This window comes from Leptidea sinapis, chromosome 39 (genome assembly GCF_905404315.1).
Source record: "Leptidea sinapis chromosome 39, ilLepSina1.1, whole genome shotgun sequence".
Classification (NCBI taxonomy): domain Eukaryota; kingdom Metazoa; phylum Arthropoda; class Insecta; order Lepidoptera; family Pieridae; genus Leptidea; species Leptidea sinapis.
Genome location: NC_066303.1, coordinates 8686343 through 8701896, shown reverse-complemented (window position 1 = coordinate 8701896; position 15554 = coordinate 8686343). Strand labels below are relative to the sequence as shown.

Below are 15554 nucleotides of genomic sequence, written 5' to 3'. Positions count from 1 at the left end.
GACTGTAGATTTGAGTATTTTTTATGGTAAAGGAGGACAAACGAGCGTACCGTACCGTACGAGGTCACCTTGTGTTATGTGATCTCCGCCGCCCACATTATCTTGCAACACCAGAGGAATTACATGAGCGCTGACGGGTTTTAAGGAAGGGGAACGCGCTTTAAACTTGATACCTCCAAACGTTCCCAAGATAAGGGGCAGACAGACAGACAGATGGACATCAAAGTGATCCTATCAGGTTTCGAGGTACGGATCCCTTAAAATATGGAAACAGCAAAATCATTTTCATTATTTTGTATTATGTTCTCGTTGTTATAGATATTTTGACTGTTTTTTATTTATTTTGATGTTTAAAAGTAGCTCAAAACATAGCCAACTTGTGTGGCTGGATTAAGCTTTTTTGTGAAATGTGAAAAAAAAAATATTTTGTATAATACAGCTATCTCTAAAACGGAATTATTTCCTTGCATAGCAACACTTCATAATACGGGATAGGATGAAAAAATAACAATACTTATACAAATATTCTTCAACTTTAAAATTATCAGAGAAACAAAACATTATCAAAGTGCAAATATTGCTATAACAACTGGGTCCAATTATTAATGATATCCAGAGGTTGAATAATTATTCTTTGTGGTTTTTAGTTTTTGTAATTTTGTCGAATCGTGGAAATTTAATGAAATCTTAGCATTAATTACATGTTTGAAAAGTAATATTTATTTATTTTCTATAACGTTTTGTGGACTATTGGATCATATCAATCACTCGTTGAATCACAGATCGCTTGTTCAAGTAATTATGTAGTAGTTTTCATATTTCAGAAATTTCTCTTAAAAACAATCGTTAAATCAACTTAATTATACCTCATCTTTGTGGATTTAAACTGGGTCCAGGGTGATTAGAAATATTATCCAATATCCAAATTCAGACTAGAATCTGCGTTACTAATTATTCTAATATGAAGCAATTTTAATTAATCTAAGAACTTACGAAAAAGTAGCCATGAATCGGAAGAAAAAACTTAAGAGAACCCTTGAAACAATTTCTAAACATAGTTGAAAAAGCATCTAAACAACTATTTGTCCAGGGGTGTAACAACTCAGCACATGATACTAATCCAATAGTCGTACAATCCACCCGATGTTTGCTTATTTCAACCATTTTAGTTTTTGATATTTATATTTCACCAGCAATGCCACCGAGTCAGTGGAATTTAGTTAGGTACTGATTTACAAGTTACAATCACGTTTGCTAATACATATTGATAAGGAGCAAAGGGTATTGAAGAGGTAATTAATATTAATGCAATGTAATTGGACCATGTTTTGGATTTTGTTCTACTTTTGTGTCGGGCGTGTTGTCGGGTTTTCAATTCCATCTATCCATTTAGACATGTTGATGTCTTAGATGATTCTGTGTGTTTTTATATAAATAAGAAACAAAACAGTCGTTTACACAAAATAATTATAAAATATTTTTATATAATTTAAGCTGGAGTTTTCTAATTTTACAATAATGCAGCCTGTATTTTTAACCGACTTCCAAAAGGAGGAGGTTATCAATTCGATCGGTATTTTTTTTTATGTATGTACACCGTACACTTTTGTTTGATGCGAAATAGATGCCATTTGGTCCCATAAAAAATTTACATAGTTGTAAATATTTTTCTATGGTAAAATTGAGTTACTTTTGAGTGGACATTTTAAAAATGAAGTTAAAGATAAGTAGACGTACAGTCAATCTTTTCTGTAATATTTAAATAAAGTAAGTAGGTGTAAAATACATATTAAGTGAAAAGTAGCAAATATAGGTAACGCAGTATTCATATTTATACAGGATCATTCCGGGAAAAAGGAATGTCTAGTAAGAGTAACAATTAATTATTATTTACTATAATAAATGTCAAGGTCTAAAATCTTAGTACTTTATAAACGGGTAGAAAACGTGGTGTAAGGTAGATAAAGATGAGCATAAGAAAGTATTTGAATAATGTTGTTCTAAATTTAAAACATAGATGTCACTTTACACACATTTCTTATTTCTATATAACATAAAAGTTTTACAGCCAGTTGCAGAAAGCATCCTTAAAGTTAATGTTTCACTAAATATAATACCGTTACTTTCTTTTTATTTTGACAGGAAAGATAGCATATGATATAACGAAACATTAACCTTAAATATGCTTTCTGTAACTGACGGATAGAATATTAACACTACAGAAGTAGCATCGGTTACTTCACCACAAATAGAAAGGACAAGCGATTAATTTTTTACCAATTCGCTTTTCTCTACCGATAGACTATCTATCTACTAGCCAATCGACTTTCATCACAAACAATTAAACGTAGTAGATAAAAAAAACTAATTGCAGGTTCTACAATCTGCCACTATCCATGATTGTCGCTGCAGTCGGTAAATGGACGTTTGATGTGGTGTGTGTCAAGATTGTGCTATTGTGTGTTTACAGTGATTTATTGCTTGTTAAGTGTAATCCAAATTGAAGTTAATTGTTTTAAGGAGTAGATGAAGGTAAATATGTATTTGAATCTTAATTATATTGCTAGTAAAACGGTAGCATCTGTTTTTAAGAATTGGCGCTTGGACCGTCAACTTTGCGTCGACCCATCTTGATGTCAGCTGTACACAAAGATCATACGTATAAATATTTTCGTGAAAGTAATGAATTAAATTAGTATTAATTTCACTCAAATGAGTCACTAAAACATACATTAAGCGTGCTATTATCAATAATTATACTAAAACTTCAGGTAAACCTCCTGATCGACGGAGGTTATGGAACATTCGTATTCCTTGAACGAAGATAATCCTTTACAGAGTGCAATATTTTCGGTTCCCCTCATGACCTCTTGCTGTGTTTATAAGGTATTGCTACTGATATATAAACAATACAGTTTTGATTCATAACATCAAGCTATCAGTGCTTATTAGAAATAGAACTGTTGTTAGTCATTAGATATAGGGCTAGAATACATTCATCTAGTAGATTACGTTGATACCAAGAGCTTCCAAATAAAGGGAACTACAAATGTGAGTCATGTTAAAGTTAAAACCTAGTTAAAATTTCTTGGTATATTTATAGTTTTATCATCATTTTAATGCTATTGATTGAATTAAATAACATTATTATTTCTTTAATTTTGTAATGAATACCTATCAGTCTTATTTTGAAATCAAATTCATCTCACTATAACACTACAATTGTATAATAAAAGATAATGTACATGGTATCATTTGGGATAGGATTTTAAACAGTAGATACTTCCCACATTTATATAAGATTTATGTGTAGGTATACCTGTTTAAATATATTTATCTTGATCTATTAGTAGTTAGTTCTATTATTCCGTACTTTTTTTGTTTTTTCATTTCTTTGATCAGACTCATTCTGCATTAATTAATTCAGCAATTATCAGTCTGTGGTATCATAATATTGAATTTATTTATTCAATAAAAAAAACTATGAAATACATTCTGACTGTTAAAAATATATATTTAAATATATATAATTATGTGGATTCTGATGTTTAAGACTTATATGGTTATAATATAATTATTGTTTTTCAAAGGGTACATATATAGCTCTTATATTTTATAGTTCTTTAGATTTACCCCCTTATTCATAATAGTCTGCTTACTTAAAGCATTGCTAATTCGCACTCTGTCTTCTTCTATTGATCTAAGTCAGAATGAGAAAAAACCCTCCTAATCGGGTGTTTAAAGTTAGCGAACCATTATGAATAAGGGGGTTAGTGTAAAATCATTTCAAAAACAAAATAGACCAATCTTCCTTATGGACCTCTCTAATGACTCTAACACAGTTTGTGTTGATTTAGGGTCGTATAAAACACATGAGTCAATAAGTTAAGTGTCTTTAATTTTATGAAACAAAAAGTAATAGAATGAAGTTACATAGTAGGTAATTTGGTAATGCAGTATTACATTGTGTCATCTAAATTGTAAGCCATAAAATGGTCATTATTATGAGCTGAATATATATTGGGGAAGCCTATACACATTTTTTCCAATAATCTTCATTTATTTATTTTTTTCATCACACATGAGTTGTCAAAAAGAGGCATTGTTGATGTGCCAAAAAAGAAAAAAAAACATTTGCTTACAATTGCTTCAAGTTTTTGTAGATTGTGGTACTAATTTTTTAAAGGCACAATCTGGCATTTTTATTATATGTTTTTCATTCAATTCAATATTAATTTTTGTAGCATGCAATTTTTTTCAGTCTTATTTTAATTGATGTACTTACTGAACCTATAAATAAGATTAGTACACAGAGTTACAAGATGTGGTTTTTGATGAAAAACCTCTGGACTTCTCTTTTCAAGCCAGAGTGAAAATAGGAAAAAATGTTCTCAACTTATATCAATTAATATAATTCTGCAATGTATTTATCTAAATGTATAAACAAATCATTGGCTTGCAGTGATGATCTTTAGTGTTATTTCTGCAAAGTTTCAATTCACTTTGAAATGGCGTGTTTTGCCTCTACTAGGCATCTTCTGGAGTTGATTCATCAAATTCTGCAACAAGTGAAAACTCACACTTGTTTCAAAAAAGTATCATTTATAATTTTAAATAATCATTCTGAGCAAAATGGATCCAATTAAGGCATTTATTGTGAAACTGGAGACCCCCTACTATACCGGTATATTAAGTAGCAATGAATATGTGCAAAATAACATCTTATTAAATTTAAAAATAGCTTCATAGAATATTACTATTACATGTACATTATATAAAAATTCTAGTAGAATTAAAATACTTTCTGTAAGTTGTTAATTACTAGGCATAGGAGTTCCTAAAAAAGAAATTGTGTACTTTACCTTAAATAAATAATACTCACATACTTGAACTAAAGTATTAAAAAACTTTGATTATCTTTTCATGACGAAGCCTCATCACATGCTGTTCAACTGATACAAATTGTTCTATCAGTTTAAACATAGTATGAAGTTTTCTACTCTCTTGTTTTTTTAACCCTAGATCCAATTTGTTATTGAAATAAGATCAATGTTTATTATTTTTCTGTGTCTCTCTGTTTTTATCTTTTTACCTACCTACTTCGAATTACTTAATAATACTGGCCACAAACATATAACTATAAATATATATAACCGTGCCTCCAGATTTTTTAAGCGACAAATCGCCCGTGCGAAGTCAAAGTACGTCGTCAAAATCGGCGAGCAGCTTTCCAGCTACCGAAACACGCATGTTCTGGTCGTTGTCGAAAGCTGCTCTTGGTAACTTCAACCAGACGTCCATGCCGCCGTTGCACAAGAGAAACACTCTGGCCCATACGGCAAAAGAGAAAGCCGATCTCCTGTGCGCTCTTTTCGCCTGTAACTCGACTCTTGACGACAACGTAAAAACACCGCCGACCATCCCGCGGTGTCAGAGCTCTATGCCTGATGCCTCTATGCCTGTACAGTTCAGACAGAAAACTGTTAGGCAAGCTTTGTTTTCGTTGGACGTCAGGAAGTCGAGCGGGCCGGATGGCATTTCTCCAATCGTGATTAGAACGTGTGCCCCTGAGTTGACGCCGATGCTAACGCGTTTATTCATGCACTTTTATTCCAAAGGTGTAGTCCCTGACTCAGGGAAGTCAGCCCTTGTCCATCCTATCCAAAAAAAAGGAGACAGTTCGGATCCGGCAAACTACAGGCGTATAGCGATTACCTCCCTGCTCTCCAAAATCATGGAGACCATAATTAGCCGCCAGCTTTAAGTATACCTAGAGGGTCACCAGTTGATCAACGACCGGCAATACGGCTTTCGCTATGGTCGGTCGGCAGGTGATCTTCTGGTATACCTATCACATAGATGGGCGGCGGCTATTGAAAGCAAGGGGGAAGGCCTGGCAGTTAGCCTGGATATAGCGAAGGCCTTTGTTCGTGTATGGCACAAGGCGCTCCTCTCAAAACTTCCATCATTTGGGCTTCCCGAGTGCTTATGCAAGTCGTTGTCGACGGTTTTTCCTTGAATCCCAAGCCCGTGAACGCTGGAGTGCCCCAAGGCTGTGTGCTATCTCCCACGCTGTTTCTTCTATGTTGGACACCTCCAGCATATAATGCTATGCGGCCGACAGCACTAGTGATGCCGTATACACGGGCCATGCAAGTCTCTCTCGGGAAAACGTCGACCAGTGCCGGGAGAAACTTGTGTCTTCTATCGAAGTCGAGAAGGTCGCGGAATGGGGTAAATTGAACCTTGTCCAATTCAACCCCCAGAAGACGTTTGCGCGTTTACCACTAAAAATCCCCATTTGCGTATCACCGCTCTTCGACAACACTTCCCTTAAAGCCTCACCTAGTATCGCGGAATACTGGGTCTCGAAATCTCGAGCGATTGCCAATTCCGTGGCCATCTGGAGGGCAAAGCCAAATTGGCTTCGAAGAAGCTGGGCGTCATCAATAGAGCACGGGAATATTTCAAGCCGGCCCACATTCTAGCGCTCTACAAAGCGCAGGTCCGGCCACTCATGGAGTATTGCTGTCATCTCTGGTTTGGCGCACCCAAGTATCAGCTCGATCCATTTGACCGCGTGCAACGCAGAGCACCTCGAATTGTCGGGGACCCAGTGCTCTGTGAACGGCTAGATGACTTGGCGTTGCGTAGAGACGTCGCTTCATTGTGTGTCTTCTACCGCATTTATCACGGGGAGTGTTCCGAAGAGCTGTTAAACCTGATTCCTGCCACCGAATTCCACCTTCGCACGACACGCCACAAGTTAGGATATCATCCCCACCATCTGGATGTGTGGCGGTCCTCCACAGTGCGGTTTTCAAGGACTGTGTTTACAGTGCTTTCTTCCACGTACTACAAAGCTGTGGAATGAGCTTCCTTATGCGGTCTTTCCGGGACGGGGTCATGGGTACCTTCAAAAAAAGCGCGTACACCTGCCTTAAAGGCCGGCAACGCTCTTGTGTTTCCTCTGGTGTTGCAAGAGAATGTGGGCGGCGGTGATCACTTAACACCAGGTGACCCGTACGCTCGTTTGTCCTCCTATTTCATAAAAAAAACACAGGTCTAGTACACAAATCCGACAACAATAAACTATAAATCAAAGTAGGCTGTTTTCAAGTTTTCTTTGTTATGTTTGGTTAATTTTTGGAATAGGAAATTATTGAGAATAGAACCGTAATTTTTGTTTTTATTTTACAGTTAAAACTTAGTATCCCGTAGCACAAATTATGAGGTAAAAAATATTGTAATTGTTAGACACAATTATAATGCTACCACTCTCATTACAAGATAATGCACCATTCAAGAGAAAAAGCATTATGAGTATAATAAATTATGATATTTTTAAGGATTGGGATATAATTATGGGGACGAAAGAAAGGGAAACACCTAGAATTAGTTTCTGGCACTCGCCGGCGTCTGCCGCGGCCCGCTACGCTCGGCTCGTGCGTTGTTTTAACTGTTCTAATATCATTCCAATTCCATTCAATAATCTCTAACCAATTTAAATGAATTATAGTTGATAGAGCTTTGGGTGTCAGCGCTCATGTAGTGTTTATTTACGTGATTTACCTGTTTTAGGTTAGAATTTTTTTGTTATTTTCTTGAAAACGGTGCATTACCTTGTAATAACTACAATATTTTAGTTGGAGCTGAGTTTACCTTGATGATTGTCTCGCCTGTGTTAGCAACAGTATATTGTTTTCTTAACTATTGAATCTGAAAACGGATTCCGCTAATGTTTTCTCTTAGTTTTTTCGTGAGGGATGTCCTGCAACTGAAGCTGAAATCACTCAAATATTTTTATTCAAAATAGGATATGAATTCACTTACACCGTATAGTGACAAACTACCATCATTAACTAGCCAACCATCATAATCTACCAGCTTTTAGGCATTGGGATGAGTGAGGTCCAAAAAAATCTTATATATTCTGATACATTTGATCGTCAGGAAACTTTATACTAGATAGAAATTGACCAAAAACGCCGTCGGGTGTAAATTGGTGCCGCGATTAAGTATTTTTAAAGAAACTTGACGTTACTTAGAAACGAAAACAGTACCTAAAGGCATTAGCAACGAATGCTTCATTCAGGTTTTTTTTTATTCTAAGAACTTTTAGAGCGAACCGCGAGAACTTTTGAAGCTAACTCGGCAGGTTTTGATTCTTCAGCCTGTTGCAATAAATTTAGAAAGACAAGACATGACATAACGCACGACTGTTATAGAATCACAGCAATCGTGGCCCAAAATTGGCGGGTCCATCTACTTGAATGTATTAGAAACTGTCCCACTTACAACGGAAAATCGTCATTGCGCTATTACGAAACTGCACGCAATGTGATTTACGTTTTACAACGTGACGTACCTCGTCGTCACACTACTTCGTTCGTGACTATTTTATTTATTGCTGCTCTTAATAAATTGTGATATTTACCCGAAATTTTGTTCAATAAAACAAATAAAAAACTAGTTTTTCATTAGATATTAAATTAAATACATTTTTAATCACGTAAACACGTCGAAAGATGACGTAATGTTATTATTATGTAGGTACTACATAACTGTGCCCCGTGCGCTTTCGGTTCTGATATCTGAAAAAATTTACAAATGTGTTGCTACATGCATATAATAATTATAACTTTATTTTTATATTTTTTCCAAACATAACAATAATTAATAATAGTATTACAAGTTAAAAATATGTTTCTAAATTATGTTATTAATTATTTATACAGGGACCAAAGACAGCTAAACTAGTATGAACTGTGTTTCAGCTGTCAGTGAAGAAGTGAGGTATTAATATGCTGCATGCATATTAATTAATACCTTTAAGGCTCAGAATCACGCCAACAACCTACAGCGTTTGGGTGGAGCTAGCTATCTCGATACACGCGCGCGGACCAACCCCGTACAAATAAAATTAGTGGTAAAAGTGTCACCGCCTCTAGTCGCCCGCACACGAACAAGTAGTACAAAAAAAAAACTTTTTTTAAGTATTACCGTTGGCCCATAAATGTTAGCAAAACGAGTGGTCCAATAAATAGCCAGAAATCGTCGTTATAACACTGATTCAAACTCACGGAGAAATGCGAAAGGAATGCACACATGCGATACCGAACAAGTCGAGAGACGCACTAAATAACTAAACTAAGTAAATGTCTTTGCTATGTATCTGAAACCGATCCGATAGTGACCAAACCGGTGTACTGAGCGAAAAAAGTCTTTTCCCTCACTCGCTCATACTCTACAAAATCAATCTATTTTTGTCTCGTGTAAACAACATATGGGCTTGGGCAACGTTCTGGTAGTAAATAGTAACCATCCCTAGTACAATAAAAAGGGATTATAAGAGAAGATAAATAAAAATAAGATGACACCAAAAACGCCACAAATTTCATTACTTGGTGGGCGTTGTGCACATGAATGTGAAGTAAAGTAAAAAAACGTATGTTTTTCTAAAAACATATTTTGGGTATTTTTTTCTGAGCGCTGGAGAGCTGTCCCGTGCGGGGTTCAGGATTATCCATTATTTCTGGGACATCCTGTATATAGTTTATTGTTTTGGTGGTAGGATAATACTGTCATCGTGAATTCTTCTTTTGTCGTTAATTTAAAATCTTAATATGTATATGACTCCAGTGTCCTGTGTAATGAGGTACTTCATGGAGTGCAGTTTAGTCCAACTTGAGAGATACAATTCTATTGTTGTTATAATAAAGGAAGTTAAATATGGTAGCATATTTTACGAAATAATTCTTGATGTTATGAAATACTATTGGCAAATTCATAAACAAAACACTTATTTTATTTATTAAGTACAGAACAACGTCTGTCGGGTCACCCAGTAAATTATTATTTTTTACTGTGTAGATTGAAGCATATACAGTAATAAAAACGACATAAAATATAATTAGGATTTGAAGTCTGACCCTGTTACATTGTATTGTACGAGCAATGACACAAATACATACGTGTTATCGATATGTACTGGAAAGGACATACCTAATGTTGCACTTGCAGGCAACATTGTGAAGGACATCGTATCCAAAGGTTTTCCTTTGCAAACTTGCTTATTTTTACTCTTTTGTAACTTTTATATGATTAGATGATACATTTAGATAGAAAAATGAAGATATAAATAATAAGATAACGACATGAAAAAAGAAGAGGGCAAATGTAGAGAAGGAAAGGTTTTGATGGGAATTTCACTAACTGGTGCGTGTCTCTTTCATATGCAAGCAAATCTTAAAAATGCCACACGATAGTTAAAATGACTGCTGCTAAAGCGAAGGTTCTCGAAAAGGAAGAGAACATACCACAAAAAACTAAGTTGTTAAAATAAAATGTCTTATGGAAAACGTAGTACGAAGTAGTCGTAGAACTATTTCTTTTGTAGTTTACCCCCTAGATCCGGCTTCTGACATCCGATTTCTTTCCGTCAACCGTAGAAAACCTGACAATGTATGATCTATTTTGATTTATTAATTTGTACGTTAGTTAGGACTTGTCAAACAAAATCGGTTACAGTAGGTATTAATAAATTCTCTTACCTTTTCTAGTACAAGTACAGTACCACTACTAGAGTGGTAAAATCTGGTGCTCGGCAACTTGGGTGTTTGGTGGATACTACAGTAACTACACTCCTGATTAGGCAAATGTCGGAATAAATTTTGGATTTGAGGAAATTTGTAGTCTACAACACTACTTACTTACCTCGTCGTGAAATAAGCACTAAACAAACAGGAGGAAAAACATAACAAAATAAAAACCACGTACCGGAAGACCCAGTGTTGGTAGGCCCCCCACAAGTTGGACCGACGATCTGGTCAAGATCGCCGGAATAAGTTGGATGTGAAAGGGCAGCGCAGGACCGATCGTCGTGGAATTCTTCGGGGAAAGCCGTTGTCCAGCAGTGGACGTGTTCCGGCTGATGATGATGATGTAACAGGGGGAAAATTCACCGTCTTGGTATCGGTACAAATCATAAGCCATGAACGAAATTTTAAACCTAAAATGTTATGGCATTACATATAACGAACGCCGGAAGAACACTGACTGGCATCTGTGCATGTCGCCCTGCGGCTGATGTAGTAAATTCTTATTATTGATCCCAGAACATTAGAAAAGTGAAGAAAAATATAGGGGTGTGTACTCTGCCATACAACAATAACAATTTAAACAAGAAATAGAAAGACGTCGGGCGTTTCATACGCTGATTTGCATTTATCACTCAATATTTTGAAATAGAATAACACAATTTATTAAATGAAGGATATAATTAGCTTTCATTAGATACACTTTTATAATAAAGTCCCAGCCACTGTTCAGGCATTATCTTTATATAAATTTCAGTGTTTTATTAAAAAATTGGCTCTGTCGTAAATCCTACTATTCCACAGCTGAATATCCAAGTTATGACAGTACAATATTGTATATTTTTTTAAAAGAGCGCAAAACGTATGCCGGGAGAGTTTTTTGCGCCGCTTTTCTAACTCAAAGCGCCATTTGTCTCCGAAGCGGTGGTAGTGTTCGGAATGACATGAAAATGAATTTTAAAAGGAATCAATTTTGAGAAAATAAATGCTTTTGATGCCTTTTAAGGATGGAGTTAGTCCAAACGGAGATGCTGTAGCATGGTTGGGCAGAGGATTCAATTGAAAGGGTCGCAGTCTCCAAAATTTCGGTGTGCCCAAAACTTTGTAATGAAATAGTTAACTAAGTAGAATTAGCAACTTACTTAAGTAAGACCCTATAGTATTGTCTCCTACATGGGAGAAGATTAGCTTAAATCCTTTTGAAAATGAATTTATTAGAAAACGGTACAAACATGCAAGAAACCGCGTGATGTAAACGCATTTAACCCCTACAGTAAGCTTGACCCCGACACAGTAAATTCAAAACAATATGAATTAATATTGCTATTAATAAGTAAAGGATATTCAACACGCGACGGCTGTTATTTCAACTCGGACTCTAAGAGTGTTTCCAAGTTATTATTAGTTAGTTAATTTTTATTTATTTTAGGTTTTTTGTTATTCGTTAATTTATTTAAGGGCTTTTATAATCTATGTACATGTCAGCCCCAGGTTGTTATTATACAATAATCTGTTGAAATATGACAACAGGATTAAACCATTCGGTTTTTTTTTATATGATGTACCAACAATATCTCAACATTAACAATTGATTTGCACTTGCATGCTTGTTCTAGTTTGGTTATTCTCTAAGATAATTTATACGATATATAGATAGTCTCTTGCTGTTAGACAACCGATAAAAACAGGCCAGGAATATTAGTTCAGTGATTTTTTTTTATGGAAATAAGGGGCGAGGAGCAGGACGTATAATGCAGTGCCGCTTAGAATTCTTGAAAAACCCAAAAATTATGAGCGGCACTACAATTGTGCTCGTAGCCTTGAGACATAAGATGTTCCCTTCAGACTGAAATACAGTAATGTTTACCCATTACTGCTTCACGACAGAAATAGGCGCCGTTGTCGTACCCATAATCTAGCCGTTTTCCTGTGCAAAGGAGCATCCTACTGGACGTGACAAGTGTGCGTGACAAGCTACGTCTTACACTCGCGATTTGTATGACACTTTGTGTTAGTGTGCCTGAATTGCTCAAAATAGAGGTTAGTTCTAAAGTCTATTTTTTTCGACGTTTTCACAGCTCTCATAGACTATCTAGACGTATAAAGTATGATCTAAGGTTATTCTAATTAGGTACATTCAACATTAAAAAAAAAGAGTAACTTGAATCTTAATGCTAATATAAAATTAGACAATGTGGATATAAGTGTGAAATAACAAAAATAAAAGTGAAGAATTAATAATAACTTAGTTAACTTATTACCCACACACATATACACAAACTATTATCTAAAGTGGTAGTAATTTTTTCTAAAATTTGTTTCTGCATGACCTAAGTAATATGTCGTGAATATGGACGAAATGACTTTAAATGTCTTTTAGTAAAATCTTTTCTTAGGTGATACGCTACGCGCTAAAAAGACGTACCAAACTTCAATTTAACAATAATTTAAACTTTCCCAGGCAAAATTTCATCCCTTATTTAACCACCCTTATGGGGAGATTTTCCAAAATAACGTTTAGGTACAGATTATCATTATTTATAACCTACATTTAAAATTTCAAGATGAAATTAATATAATTACAACTTTTCTATACAAACTTTACCCCCTATTTTACTACCCTTAAAAGGGGATTTTATTAAATGACACACAGATTTTTAAAATCTACAGCTTAAAATCTAATTACCTAAATGTCGAGTGTCACGTCTCTAACTTCAAAAACATAAGACTTTCATATAACCTTCCAACCCCCATTTCACCTAGTTTGGGGTGGGGGTTTTTCATAGGATCCTATCGTCTTACACTTGGCCCCTACAAAAAATCTATATTTCAAATTAAAATAAATATAATTACAACTATTCTATACAAACTTTACTTACACAGATTTTTATTATTTAAAGCTAATTACATCAATGTCGATTTTCACGTCTCTAACTTCAAAAACTATAAGACTATCATACAACCTTCGTACAGTTTCTGAGATTAGTCAGTCGGTGAGTGAGTGAGTGGTATTTTGCTTTTCTAATATATTATATAGATTAATAATTCAAATGTGATTTTTGTAAATACATATTAGGATCTTTCGTTTCCTCTGATATGCCAACACGTCCCGCGTGCCAGCAGAAGCCATTTGCTGAGCTGTTTTGGCGCCAAACCCGGCGCTGGCCACTTGGAACGTGATACCCACTTGTGTTTATAATACTCGAGGTATCATTATGCAGTTTATGTTACGGGTTGCTAGATAAACAAGCTTGGTTATTGAAAACAAAAAACTTGATTTATGATAGATGCGTGCTGTGAAAGACGCCGCTCTTTCAGAGTTGTACGAGAAATTGTAACTATTTTGCTAAACGCTTCAAAATAACAATATTGCAATTAAATTCTTTGTATTATTTTTAATTCTAAAGTGGGCACGTTATAATATGATCTTATGATTTCATTCAAAAAAAAATATTTTTCTTCTTATTTTTTTTTACAAAATTATATTTTAAATACAAGTTTCAAATCAATCGAAAGTAGTCCTTTTTTCTACGAGCCTACAATATATAATACCCATATCTATACTGTTCATAGATCGGTGGGCTCAGTCTGTATGTCTTTTAGGCCGTATATGTACAACTAATCATGAAATATTGGACACTGATTTTTAGGGTACAGTTAAGGACATAGAGAAAATTTTAACGCAAAATATTATCCCGAGGGAGCACGATATTAATTTACGAAATTTAGAAAGTTGCGGTTAGAAGTTATTTTGTGTATTTCAAGTATATTTTGATGAATATAAATTAAGACGTGGCTTCCAACTATTTCTTTCTAATGTCAGAATGGGGAGGTGCCTAAGGCTGAGATCTACAAAGCGTACTTAGACTATGCTCAGACTTTTCTTGCGTAAAATATAGCTAAGTGTGATAAAACGCAAGCTTGAATTTTGCATAGGGCTATCTTAGCTGAAGTGTATAAATACCACTGACCTGTATAAATAACACTGGACAGGCTGTTCCATATATTTGACATCAAATTTTTTGTGCCTATTTGATGCGCCACTCGCGAGCGTCCAGAGAACTAATTTTGACGTTTAAATGGCTGCGAAGAAACGTACAAAATTCTGAAGTATATTTGCATTTTGAATTAATTTCGTTCGCTTTCCGTGTTATTTATACTTCAAGAATGTTTGCTGAGGTTGTCTTCAATAATTTTAGTACCGCAGACTCTCACTACATGGCCAACAGCGCCAAAATGGCGAATATCAAACAGGCACAAAAGCATTTTGACTGCCGCCAGTTCAGTGGGATATAGTAGAGGTCGGTGCCTCAAACGCAGCTAAGTTTGACATTAGTTAAGTCTTAGCGAAGACTAAGCACGTTGTATAGATCTTATTCCTAGTTTGTCAATGCTAGTACTGACTCTAATTTTATGTAAATTTTGTTGATATCTGGCCTAGGATTGAGTAAGCATAGAACAGGTGAAATATTGTGACATAATAATGTGTATTATAAATACACACGAAGAAACAAAGGAATGGGAAAATACTTTTTATACGTTGTAGGTGAAGTCATCGATCATCGCCATGAATAAATGATGTTATTTCGTATCCAATAATCGAATAAAAAAAGCATGTATAATTACGCGTTTTTTTGATCCACAAAAATAATTTGCCTGCAATTTTTTATTTACAATTAAAAGAAATACTAAATAATAAGGTCGACTTCTGCTCGCGTGCTATTTTACATATCTTCGGCGCTAAAACATTAACATGCTCATAAATGGTGACTATATTGGTTGATATAATTCGATTAAAACGAATTCTGTCTGCAGCGAAATTTAAATTGCAGATCATTTACTTAATATGTGGAAACTTGATATTGTTCAACAGAACTACAGTCGCGAGCAAAAGTTTGGAATCACTTACGTCGTTAGTCCTTCACTTAATCTGGGATAGTTTCTTAAATACTGGGC

At 35.0% G+C, this 15554-nt stretch overlaps 1 protein-coding gene across 2 annotated transcripts in view; it reads left to right on the top strand.

The window, feature by feature from the left end:
• Window positions 1-2405: 2405 nt before the first annotated feature.
• Window positions 2406-15554, top strand: part of LOC126976128 (CCR4-NOT transcription complex subunit 6) — a 275491-nt gene continuing 262342 nt past the window's right edge. For both annotated transcript variants that reach the window (XM_050824329.1, XM_050824328.1), the window contains exon 1: window positions 2406-2532. The gene's annotated coding sequence lies outside the window, so the exon portion shown is untranslated. The remainder of the gene's footprint in view (window positions 2533-15554) is intronic.